Genomic DNA, 14,127 nt, shown 5'->3' with positions numbered 1-14,127 from the left:
GGCAACTGCTTCATGGTACTTGACAAAGCAGTTGCGCTCAGCATTGAGGCACAGGTGGAGCTGGCAGACCCTGCAGACCAGGTTTGACCTCATGATGTTCCCCTTCCTGCTGCATTCCTTGCAGGTCTGGCGGCTGTTGCTGTAGACAGGGGCATGGAATAGTGACACATCAAACCGCACAGAGTAGTGTGGCACGTGACTGCGGTGTCCCCGGATAGGCTTGGGGATATCAGCAGAGGTGCTGGAGCTGCCTGGCAGTGGTGTTGAGCTCCTGCGGGGACGAGAGGTCATTGACTTTGAGCTACTGGCCATCTTGAACACCTGGATCCTGAAGTTCTTCAGTGACAGGCCATCATTCACACCAAGAGCCTTGCTGTCACGCCTATATATTATCCAGGCATTAGTGAGGCTGACATCAATGGCGTATGCAAAGAGCCGCATGTACCATCTCTTGGCTCTCAAGGGAGTGCGGTAGAGGTGGACCAGCATGTCACTCTTGTCAATCCCTCCCATGTTTGCGTTATAGCTCTTGATGAGATATGGACAGCTCACTTGTTCTTTTCTCTTGGTGTCCCTGCATTAGGTCAGGAATACCAAAAGTATTTCTATACGGCTCTGGGCTATACTTCCCTGTCCATAACTCAGAATTGGCTGTGCCACATTTTCTTTTTCCTATGAACAGCACACAATGATTTCCAACAATAGCTATGGATCAATTCATACCGGATTTGTCCTTTAAGTGATTTGTAAACAAGTAGGAGTGCTTTAGGGTCAATCCGGTAAATCAAAGACAATGACTCAATATTACATCTAAATTAGCCCAAAACATTTAGCTCCAATCACTCAAGAGACACTGACAATTGTCAGTCCCTCCAGGATTTCGTGAGGATTTTTTGAGATTGTTGCGATCTAAAATGCCTGATTTCGCGACAGCTTTTCTAAAAAATTGCGATGGAAGTTGCGGTGTTTTTAGCTGTTTGTTGCGAAGAAATTGCGAGAGGAAGTGAAAATTGCACAAATAGTTGCGATTTTTAAAAAATATTTTTTTAATTGAGGGTAATTAAGGTTAGTAAGACCAAAATTACACGGATCATCTTGATGCTTATTAAAAAGGATAAGTAAAGGTAGGCCTAAATAGTAAGGATTACAGAAAATCAAAGTAGGCCTACTTTATTTGTGTAAATACTTTGACTGGGGTAATTCACAAAGCAGTATAACCTTTCGTAGAACTGTCCAAAAAAGACAGCCCCCTAAAGAGATGGCATAATGTCATATGTTTCAATACATTCATATATGTTAATTCATATTAAGTTCATATCTTTTTAATAATTCATATTCTGTGACTTGCATAATTACTGATAGCCAACTAAGTATCTAGTAATTTCATATTAATTTAAACTATTAGACTACACTTTTCTTTAATGTTATTACATTGGTAGTGTGTAAGTCTAATTGACTTCCTGCCACTTTAAGGACGTGAGAGTAGCGTAATAACATATCTAAGTGGATTGGAACGCTTGCATCTCACTGTGTTCGGCTACAACTGAAAATAACTTTTTGCATAGTGCATTACGATATGTGGATAGAATTCGGGATGTTTTCTATGTCATTAGTTAAAATAAATGTTAAAAATGAACTCGTATGAAATCATTCTTGGATCATAGAAGGATTTGCTGAATTTGCGTTAATTGTTGCGATCGCAACATCGCGAATTCCTGGAGGGACTGAAAACAAATAGGTCTGGATGAGCATTACATGAGTTCACTTAGAGAGCTCTCTGATGGATAAGCCTGAGTAAAATATGAGATATATAAATTGAGCAAGTCTGAGTATTGTATAAGCCTTTGCTGAGATCTCTTTCGTAAATCAAAAAAGGACTAAACTGAGATAACTAATAATGAGAACGGTTCAAGCTTGTGAAGAGATCTCTTTTACAGAACTGATGGAGCCTAATCTGAGATTTACCAAAAAGATCTGAAATGAGAATTGCATGAGTTTACAGAGAGAGCTCTCTGGTGGATCAGCCTGAGTAAAATATGAGATGTATAAATTAGACAACACTGAGCATTATTTAAAATATTGATGAGATCTCATTTGTAGATTAAAGGGAGTCTACACTGAGATAACTTAACTCTTTTGCTCCAGAGACAAACCTCAGAAGCGGGAGACAAAAGCAATAATCTCATTTTTATATCACTGTGATCTCATTATTGTCTAGGAGAAACAATTGAGAAAGAGAGGAGCTCTCATTTCAACATTTTCTTTCCTCTGGGAAATTATCGCACATTATCACATATTTCTGTTACCTGCTGTGTGTCAGACATGATTGATAGCCATTTCAATTTGGCACAACAGGGAACATAAGCGTGAGATGGGGACACACCCACTCCACTGTTTTTACCATTTAGGGGTCACTACTGAATACATCCCAGACCAGCACCCCATTCTTTACACCAGCAGTTCTCATCGTGGTGGTTGTGAGGTCATTTGAGGGTAAGAAAAGTAACTTGGAGTAAGGAGTAAGATAAATAACTTGTTTTAAATCTGCCATACATTCTGAATAGAGCGAAATACACTGAAATAGCAAAGGAGGCAGCCAAGCGAGGTTGGAGTGCACGATTAAGGCCTATTGAAATCGGTGCACAGTGTTTGTGGCCAGATCTGCTATTGGCTTGCTGTCTGAATTGGGCATTTGTGGTCAAAGTCTAAGGCAGGTGGTTAGTAACATGTCCTTGGCAGCAGAACGAGCAAGCGAATGGTTGTGGGTAAGGAGAAGTTACCCTTCCTGGGGCACAAGCTAAGGTAAGCTAACTGGCTTATTTGTTTTGTGTTTGTGATGGACTGTGCCTAGGTTGATGGTGGTTGGCTAGGGTTTTTTATGGTTATGGTTCAGTCCGCATCAACGGGACGGACCAACCTAGCCAACCTAGACCATGCCTAGGTTGGTTAAGGGTATTTGGATGTTTGTTGTGGTAATATGGTGGCAGCATGGGGCATAAGCTAACTGGCTAATTTGTTTTGTGTTTGTGATGGGGCCTAAGCTAACTGGTTAAGCTAACTGGCTAATTTGTTTTGTGTTTGTGATGGACTGTGCCTAGGTTGATGGTGGTTGGCCAGGGTTTTTCTGGTTATGGTTCAGTCCACATCAACGGGACGGACCAACCTAGCCAACCTTGACCATGCCTAGGCTGGTTAAGAGTATTTTGGGTATTGGATATTTCAATGTGGTAATATGGTGGCAGCATGGAGGGGAGTGTCTCCAGGAAGCTGGTTTCACTGTTAAGCCTTCATGAGGTGTCGTGGGCCTAACTTAACAAAACATCGGTGAATGAAGGTGCCCACTTGATAACCCCAATGACATGCCGCATACTATATACTGCTGTTGGATGGGCCATTTGTCTTGTGTTTGTGACCATTTGTTGGCGGATTTGTGGGTAGCGTGCTTTTTAAAGTTAATTTGAGTAGGGGCTTCTGAATGTGTTTTTACCTTGGATTTTGGCTCAAGGGATTTTAACATCTAATCCTGTGTATTAATGTAATGCTTTTTATCCATTTCATTTCCATGACTGTTTCTAACACACACAAAACACATACACACAGGGTGGTTGTGTCCACACTAGTCAGTTTATACATTGCCAGTCTGGCCTTAGCTAAGTGTCAATAAATTGGTAATAGTAATATTGCAGCTTTTGGACAAAAGGTCTCTGCAGAGAACATCACAAAACAACATCTACCTGCCCTGGACGACATCTTCACCTCCCGCTGCTTGTAGAAGACAAACAACATTCGGTAACACTTTACTTGACAGTATTGACATAAGAGTGACATGACACTGTCATGACACATGAAATCTAAACCTAATCCTAACCTCTAACCCTAAGCCTAACCCCAACCCTGACCCTAGTCCCTAACTCTAAACTTAACCCTAATCCTAACTCTAACTTGTTATGACAAAAACCGAATGTCACTTAATAACAGAAGCGTTATGTCATAAACGTTTATGACTTGTTTATGACATGTTTAATGACCGTGTCATCTCACTCTTATGTCGACACTGTCAAGTAAAGTGTAACCCAACAGTCTGAAAGACTTATCCTATCCTGCCCATCACCTGTTTGAACTGTTACCCTCCAGGAAACACTCCAGCTCCATAAGAACATGCACCACAAGACTCATGAACAGTTTTTATCCCAAAGCCATCACCATAATGAACTCTGAGCTTAAAGAAACAAGCAACAAACCGGAACACATCACAATAATTCTCTTTTTAACGGCATACGTTGGCATTAATGAGTGTGAGATATAAATGTACTGTATGTGTGACGTGAAAATGGGAGAATGAGTAAATGGAGGAAGAGTATGTATTATTTTATTATCTTATTACTTATTTTTCTATTTATTACTATATTTTATTATTTATTTTATCTACTTTTTTATTTTTTATTTACTGAGCCTGGTTATTGAGTGCACCTGAATTTTGTTGTGTTGTACAGTTACAATAAAGAAATCTTATCTCACTTATCTTTGTGGGTTTAGTAGTATTTTATATCGTGATGATAAAGTCCTCTGTGGCAGTGTTGTTCCATTAGCTATGCATTGTTGTTTATGGTCAGGGATTGCTGTTGTTATAATAATAATAATAATAATAATGGGCAATTCCATGCAAAGGTCATCCTTATACCATGGAAAAAAAAGTTGTGCATACGCAAATAGAACTGTTGTTAAAATCTTCATTTAGGTCTATATTTTCTTGTTTGTAACTGATCTGATTGAATTTGATGGAGAATTACACTCTTTTTACATCATAAATATGGTGTGCAACCATACAGAAACAACATTTTTCACATGGCAATATTATACATATTTAAAAAGTGGATAAATGGACCCAAGGTTCAAACAAATTGTGTCATTTGACAAATTCCAGATTGACAAGGGAATGGTAGAGCAATGTCTATGCTCAGCTTGCCTTTAAGAGCACAATTCCTTACATTTGTAAGGCTTTTGTTTTTAAGTCAGCAAGTTCCATGGCCATGTCACATCCATAACGTTTTATAGGAAAAGTTTATGCTACACATACAGTGTTGATGCGACAATGTCCATAGTGTCTGTGCAAAGCTGATTTATATCAATGTAAAGTGTGATGACCAAATTGTGCCCCTTTCTTACTTTTAAAACCTTTAATGGTGCGTTATGGATGTGACGTTATGGATGTTACATAATGTGAATTTACAAGACTGGAGACTTTATTATACCTCAAAGCCGATAAAACGTCTGTTCTGGTGGCATGTCAGTTTCAACGCATTTCACCTTAGTGTTTACAATTGACATTTCAAAGATTATTAGGTTGATCAAAACCACAGGGAGGCCTTGCCTAACAATTAGCAAAACAAACATAATATTAAAATACCTCCAGTGATTAGCCTAGCCATAGCCTATTTTCAAGTGGCCTAATAACGAAAATCTGAGCGATTATCTTCCTGTAACTGTCATACTGTTGTTGTACAGTAACTGGATTATCGTGTTAGCTGGTGAAGATGGCTGACTTTGCAGCTGGAGTTAACATAGCAACCTCCTTCTGTTGCAGATCTGTTCAGCCTGCCGTTCACGTCTGCTTAACACAGTTTAATTTTAAATGTGACGCATTTATATGCCAGCATTTGAAGTGTCAGGTCCTCTGTAGCTAATACCCACAGAGTAACATAAGTAACGGCAGCAATAAACTAGATATGATCGCCTCTCAGTCCTGCATATTCTCTTCGCAAAAATAAATCACGCTTGTCAATTTGTCTCCATTTCCTACTCCTGCAACTCATGTGCATGTAAATGAGTGTGTGCATATGTGAGTTTGCTTTTGTTTATAAGTGTGTGTGTGTGTGTGTGTGTGTGTGTGTCTGTGTGTGTGTGTGTGTGCATGTGCGTATGCGTGCCTGTGTTTATGTGTGTGTGTTTATGTGTGTGTGTGTGTGTGTGTGTTTGCATGCGCACATGCGTATGCGTGCCTGTGTGTTTATGTGTCTGCATTCATGTGTGCTTGCCTGTCTGTATGTGTTTATGTGTGTGTGTGCTTGCCTGTCTGTATGTGTGCGACTGTGCATGCGTGCGTGCGTGTGTGTGTATATGTGTGTGTGCGTGTGTGTGTGTGTGTGTGTGTGTGTGCATGTACTTTATGTGTGCAAATCACAAATGAGTGGGTATGGGTTAGGTTGATGCGGGCTCTTGAGACTAACATACCATAAATATTTTGTCTTATCTTGGGTGCAACGGTTCAGGTAGGGCTAGTTATTTAGGGGAGTGGCCACTAAGTTTCATGTTCCCTGGTGTTTCAGTAACCCGGGAATCACTGACCAAAATTGATGGTTACATTAAAAGTTATGCAAATGAATTCACTGATACTAATTTTGCCCCCAAAATAAGGCATTTTGTTTACCAATATGAGTCCAATTGTCACATCCATAACGCTGGAACTGCCCTAATAATAATAATAATAATAATTATTATTATTATTCTTATATATTTCATTTATTAGCGCCTTTTGAGTCACCCAAGGACACAGTACAATTAAAAGGTGCATGGACATTATAAACTTACACAGAGGATATTGTACAATTAAAAGTTCAATACGCTACACACTACATACAAACAGAGGCACATTATGAACATGGTATCATTCTCCTATGCGTTTATAAGACCTAGTTGGTAAAGTAGAGGTCTTATCCACCACCCATGGAGATGGCTTCTCCAGAGGGAGTTGCTATCCAACTCCCATCAATTCCAGATGTCCTGAACTCAAGAAGGCAAAGGAATACTGAGGAATGCTGATGTGGGTTCAATTCCCAGGCTTCCACCTCCTTTGTGCCCGTGAGCAAGGCACTGAACCCCAGGTTGCTCCGGGGACAATGGCCCCTGTAATATAATTGACATGTCAGATGATTAGGATCAAAGCGTCTGCTAAATGAATACATGTAAAATGTAAAGGATGATTGGTCATAACGCAACAGAACAACATTTCACAGTGGCCTTAACTAAAACATCCTTAATCATTGTTCATGTATTAATGAGAATCATTATAACCAGTTACCAAATAGCCATATAACCAGTTCTGTAACCTTTGCTCCAAAGGCTCAAATGCCATTTACATTCCTTTGAAAAACCAGTGTGCTCAGTCAGAAGACACACAATGAAATCAAGGGGAAAAGGCAGGCAGGTGGTAAGGTAGACATGCGTGAATAGCCACCACACCTCTGACCTGCCACAACAGAATAAAACAGCTTGAGCTTGTGTTGTAGACGACAGATTCTCGGTCATCTCCGTTTCTCCACACGGTCAAGATGAAGCTGCTCTTCGCTCTCTTCGCTCTGTTCCTAGTGCATGCTGCTAGTGGACAGACACCGCCACCAGGTAAGCCACTAGTCATGGGGTAATAGAGGGGGATGTTTAGCACAGAATTGACACAAGATTCACATCTGCAACACCGGGCAATTAGTCAAGCACTTTAGCATTTAAAAGGCCAAATGCATCATTAAAAAGGATGAAATTCAAGCTGAGATAATATACTGTCTTAACGTAAACCGTCACAAGACAGTATAGACAATCTCACTCTTACAACAGAGTTAAATTGGGTTTCATAACTTTTGGTTTGATGATGTTTTTCAATTTGTCCCTGTTGAGCTGCTTCTAGTGCTATTTTGTTCCGGTTTCTCATTGAGAAGGATTGCTGAAAACAGATCATGTTAGATTAACTGTAAGCAAGTCACTGAAATACTGTAGCTCAGCAGATGTGTGATGTTGATAATTGTACTGATCTTTGAGTTCAGAAAGGTAAATCTACAAATACTAACCACACCAGGATTTTAGGTGTATAAGCCTTCCTGTTGTTTTAGTAGACAAATTAAGGTTTTAGTAAATAATTTGGCAATTAAAACAATATTTCTTTTTTACACCGTCCTGAATACAGTATATTATATCTGCTGAATTGTCCAGATCATGAATACTGACATTAACATGTTTGATAACACAGTATCTGCACCTATTGAGATACAAAAAGTGATAACAGAATGATGTATGAGATTGATGTATACCACCCATCTAAAATGATATATTTGAAGGATTATTTTCTAAATGAAGTAATGCTTTATTTTCTCTCCATTTTCAGGCCCACATCCTAACATGTAGGTGTAATGTAATCTGTTACCTTGTCATGTTTTTTTTTTTGCTGGATTCAAATATAATTTTAAAGAAACTCTATTTGAGCCCCGAAGTGCTGATTCTTAACCCTGTGGTGATCATTTGTGTTCATATTAATGCCCTTGCCGTTTGTTTTCCCGAGATCAAATGTTGTATTAGTTTGCTGTAAGATACTGTATGAATGATTAGTTTATTGGTTTATTAGTTGTTTAATTCCTCAAACTCTTTCCTTCCTCTCACAGGACTGACAATCCTTTCATGACGTAAGGCTCTACACAACACATAACATTTCAATCGTGTCTTATTTACATGTTTCTGTTGTCAGACTTCTCCGTCCATAAGCTTTCCTCATTGCTGTTGTTGTACCATTCATATCGCATCATTCATATTAGTTTCTCTGTCTCTTCTGTCCTCTCAGAACCACTACTGAGGAACCATGGCAACCAACTGAGGACCCACAGCCAAATACGTATGAGCCTTGGACAACGACTGAAGATCCTATGGAGTAAGGCTCTCAGTTTAAATGAAAAGTGATTTCAGCTTGGTGTCACATGTTTACATGTGAATTGTTAATTATCTGCATTTGATTAATATCTTTATTCATACATACTCTTTTCTGGAGGAGCAACTGCCTCTCCACCTCTCTTATTTGCTTATGACAAGACAGTTTTGCACTTTTTTTGCACCGTTTTGACCTTGTTATAAATGAAAATCTTCTTGTTCTGATGGCACATCTTGGAAGTGAAAGTTTTCTTGTTTTGTGGGACATACTACTTAAAATAAGCATAATTATCTGGCAAGATTTGCCAATAGAACAAGAAGATGTTCACTGGCCCCAGCTGTGGCGCAACTGGCTGGGGCACCTGCGCCGTACGCTGGCGACCCGGGTTCGATTCCCGCCCTGTGGTCCTTTCCGGATCCCACCCCTGCTCTCTCTCCCATTCACTTCCTGTCACCCTCCACTGTCCTATAATTAAAGGCATAAAAAGCCCCAAAAAATATACTTTAAAAAAAAAGTACAAGGTAAAAGAAACTTAAATCAAGTACAAAAATGTCTTGTAATAAGCAAATATTAGAAAAATAGGTACATATTCACTTGATTTAAGCTTATTTATCTCACTTAGATTTTGAATTCTAGGATTTTTTGCAGTGTATGTAGGCTAGTTATTAATTATGTTATGTAAAATATTATATATTGAATTAAATGTATTAGATATTATACACATTATTGTACAATATGTTCCATATACTGTCATGATAGATATAAGATTTAAAGAACACAGGACAATGGGAAATTCAACCAAGCAGTGGAATAATAATATAGTCATGTGTTAAATGTGAGATTCATTTTAGCCTGTCATACTAATGCACCTTTGCCTAGAGCTGTGTGTGTTTACCTTAATGTGGACATCCTCTCTCTCCTCCCGCAGGTGTGACAGTTGGTTCTGTACCTCAGGAGCATCAGCTGTCAGTTCTCCCACTGTCCTGGTGGTGGCGCTGGCCTTGCCCCTGATTCAGCAAGTGCTGCAGGGTCTCACACGCGTGTAGCCATGGAGCTGTTCCAAATGACCCTGGACACCTGGGGCATCAGTCCTGTGCGTGTGCACTTTTGACTTCAACTAAGTCATCTTCTATAATCTGTAGCCTATCTGTGAATGCAAATGTAATTCTGAATGCAGGTGGTTGTTGAACGGAATTCTTGTAAGCACATGTAAAAATATGAAGGATGGTAGAATCGTTCCCGTACATAATAAATGTATAGGAAACAGGGTCTTTTCCTCAACATGCTGTTGGAGTTTAACTTCTGTATGTGGTGTATGTGTGGGAATAGTGGACATGCAGACACTAAAACACCCACATATATCTGGAAAGCAAACTCTTCCTCACTCTCTCACTCTTCCTCACTTCCTCTGTATGTGATGTGATGGAATGCATATGTTAATACACTAATACATGATCACATATTTGATTTCTTTGACTTCAAGTCTTTTGATGTTGAGCTTCAAGGCTTTTTCAACTTAAAATAAATGGGTATACTGAGATGGTGAGGCTTTTTAAGTGGGTATACTGTGTAGTCCTGCGTATCACGTATAGACTACACCACTAGTTTTGTACCTGCTTAAACTAAATGGATCCTGTGTCTGATGGACTGTCAAACAAGTTGGTGTGTTTTTTTGTCTACAGATGATTAATATTTTACTTCTAAAATGATAAAATGCTGACACTGTTTGTCTCAAACACTTTTTTGGGTCAAATTAGGGTGTCACTGTGCATGTTTTCACAGTTGCATAATTATGCTATTTTAATTGCATTTGTAATCATAATTGTAATTTCAATCAACGGTGCTTCACCCTCCGAAGGTGAAGAAGGTGGTAGAATCAAATGGGTTTCAGTTTCATTAAGTGAGCATTTGCATTGACTAAAAACCTTGAAAGTGAAGCTTTTTAAGTGGGTCTACTGTGTAGTCCTGCGTATCACGTAATAGACTACACCACTACTTTTGTACCTGCTTAAACTAAATGGATCCTTTTGGACCTGCTTGCAAGACTACGAATGGCCATCAGAGGGCAGTGTGATTCCATACGCTTTCATGGCATACTTCGGTAAACACACACACACACACACACACACACACACACAAACACACAGTGACATACAAGAGGGAGAGAGAGTGACAAAGAGAGAGACAAATATGTATCATCACACACACAACACACACACACACACACACACACACACACACACTACACACACAAACACATACACACAAACACACACACACCACACTCACACACAACACACACCCATACACACACACACACACACTACAAAAGAGAGAAACAAAACAAATAGAGAGAGACAAAAGAGAGAGAGACCCCCCCCCCCCCATTCACACACACATACTATAGGGAGTCAAATATTTATTAATCCCATCATCAATTCTAACAGTGGCGTGGCTGTTGTAACTTCTGATTGATGTTGCCCTTGATGTCTTATCAGTGAGCACATCGCACTGCGCTGCAGACTGTGGACTGCACATTTTTGCATATCCTGTGTGTCGTCTGAATTGTGCCCTGGTCCACCCGGGCCACATGGACTTGCCCTCAGGGCCAACCAACGGAGACAAAAGATCTTTCTTTCCCTGTGTCAACAAGGAAGGGGGGGGGGGGGGATGGTGGTGAGGATGGCGATGCTCCGTCTGAATACCATGAACTTGGAGACTCAGTCAGTCACGAAACTTTCACTCAATCAGCTGAGTGCGCAGAGGGAGAGGCGAACAGGTTTGCACACTGGAGACACTCTGTACACTCTGAAGATTTCCGATTAGACAGCAAAGCGGACACCGAACTACGGTTCAATTCCGACTGACGGTCCTTTCTCGATCCCACTCATTTCCTGTCACTGTCAACTGCCCTATCTGCTTTGAGGCAAGAAAAAAAGCCCCCCAAATGCTTAAAAAAAATTTCTAAGGAAAGGAGGTCACCTGGTCGGCTGGAGTGGGTGTTAATGTACTGTAATGCCCTACCCTACATGGGTATGAGATGTTCTGGCCTGCTAAGCCTGCTCCCTTCTCTCTGTCTGTGTCTTGGTTCAGGTGTGCTTGTGGGTGGGGCTGGCTCATTATGGCTGTAGTGCTACACAGGTGTGCTCAGGTGTGCTAGATAGATGCTCACGTGTCTTCAAGAGACCAGTTGATTTTTTTGTTTTTCAATGCTCAACACATACACAGCACATCTCATTCACTGTGAATGTGTGTGTGGTGTGTTGTGCGTGTGTGTCTCCTTCACTACAACACCCTGATACCGAGGTGCACCTCTCCGACCTGTTTTTCTTGTGATTAGTTTCATAAAAGCATATGTCCATATGACTAGCCTCCCTGTTATTGTTGCAGAGCAAAATGCTAGGCTTTGGCTAACAGGGCACGCTAACAATAACAATTACACAATGACTTTGCTGAAAACAAATGGTAACACTTTACTTGACAGTATCGACGTAAGAGTGACATAACACTGTCATGAACACAGGAACCCTAATCCTAATCCTAACCTCTAACCCTAACCTCTAACCCTATTTTAACTCTAACCTTAACCCTAACCCTAAACCTAAACCTAACCCTAATCCTAACCCTACTGGAACTTGTTATGACAAAAACTGAATGTCACTTAATAACAGAAGCGTTATGTCATAAACGTTTATGACTTGTTGACAGTGTCATGTCACTCTTATGTCGATACTGTCAAGTAAAGCGTAACAAAACAAAATTCAACCACCTCTCCCAGTTAGAACATACAGTTCCATGTCAAAAGAACATGCATTGCATATCAGATATCACCCGCTCTCATCTTTATGGGAGCGCATACCCGAAACAAGGCCTGACAGTCCCATGACATGATGAATCTCACACCATGAGTGACAGTGATCATCTTGCACGTGTAGACGCCCACACACACACACACACACACACACACACACACACACACACACACACACACACAGGAATAATTCTTATTCATAACACTTTCAGGGAATGGATAAGGCTAAAGTCAATAAATCTAAATTACTGTTAACTCACAGGAACCAGACAGTGTCACTACAGACCTTACCCCTATCTAACAATGGCAAAGAGAGAAAAAAGCCATCACTCAGATCCTGATGAAGGTTTGGATGATTATGTAGAACTGAGATATGACGACTCTCTATTGTGTATGACAATGTTTAGGATCAGTCGTTTCTGGGTTATATGAGCAAACACACAAACACACACACACACACACACACACACACACACACACACACACATTTATTGTAACAACTGCATCAAAATAAGAATATGAATATACATAGTACACAAATAAAGTTCCATTTATAGGTACAATTATAAAGTACTTTTTATGTTTCACAACAAAAAACACTGACTGAACCTTTAAAGGAACACTATGTAAGAATCTGTATTTAACTCGTGGGGTGGATTTACAACGTACTGGTAAGATATTATCAAAGATCCTTAATATACCATCTCTGGTATTATTTTTCAAGTATGAAAGTCTATCAGATTGCCCTGCTTGGTGGGAAATGATGCTAAATGGATACCCAGGGTGTTGCTGCAGGTGTCATGTTGCTACAGGCTACACCAAATGTACATGCAATACCAGGCATTCCAGTTGTGCATTATAATGACAGACACAACATTCTTCCTATTATAAGTCAGTCTACCATTACAAAGAGTTTGTTGGTCTAAGGTAAAAAAAAAAAACTACATTTTTTTTTATTCCTGATCATAGGGCCAGAGACTTATAGGGCCACTGCCATCTAGAGGATGTGCAGGCAACTGCAGAACTACAGGAATCTAATGAACTTAACAGAGGTATTGCAGTGTTTGTCCATAATACTAGTGAAACAAGATAGCTGCCTTGCTATGTAAGATATGTGCGTGGGAACTATATTTCATATCTACAGCGATCACATGGTGTTGTCAGAGACATGCTTGTCAGAGTGATGCATGCAGAGTCTTGAATTTCCCCTTGGGGATCAATAAAGTATCTATCTATCTATCTATCTATCTATCTATCTATGCTGGAATTACATTGTGCAGGAGCTCAGAGAAAGAACTGAACTATATAATTAATTATAACTAATTAATTCAGTAGGCCTAATAATTAGTAGTAACTATCATTACTTCCTGTTCCCTGTCATCCTATCTGATTTTTACATTTAATCTTTATTCAGCGAATATGATTTGTTTATGTTTTACATATATTTTCCAAACATTAGACCAGTGCTTTTGTGTTTTTACCTGTGTGTGTGTGTATTTATGTATGTACAGTATCTATCTATCTGTCTATCTATCTATCTATCTATCTATCTGACAGCAAATATATTACAGGCTGTATTCACATATGCTCCAGTGAAGACCACAAGGCCAATTACGTATAAAAGAGGTTT

Source organism: Alosa pseudoharengus, unplaced genomic scaffold (genome assembly GCF_046254945.1).
Source record: "Alosa pseudoharengus isolate Yale_2024_CS ecotype anadromous, Long Island Sound unplaced genomic scaffold, YU_APseudo_1.1 YU_APseudo_1.1_scf_6, whole genome shotgun sequence".
Classification (NCBI taxonomy): Eukaryota; Metazoa; Chordata; class Actinopteri; order Clupeiformes; family Clupeidae; genus Alosa; species Alosa pseudoharengus.
This window is presented reverse-complemented; position numbering follows the sequence as displayed.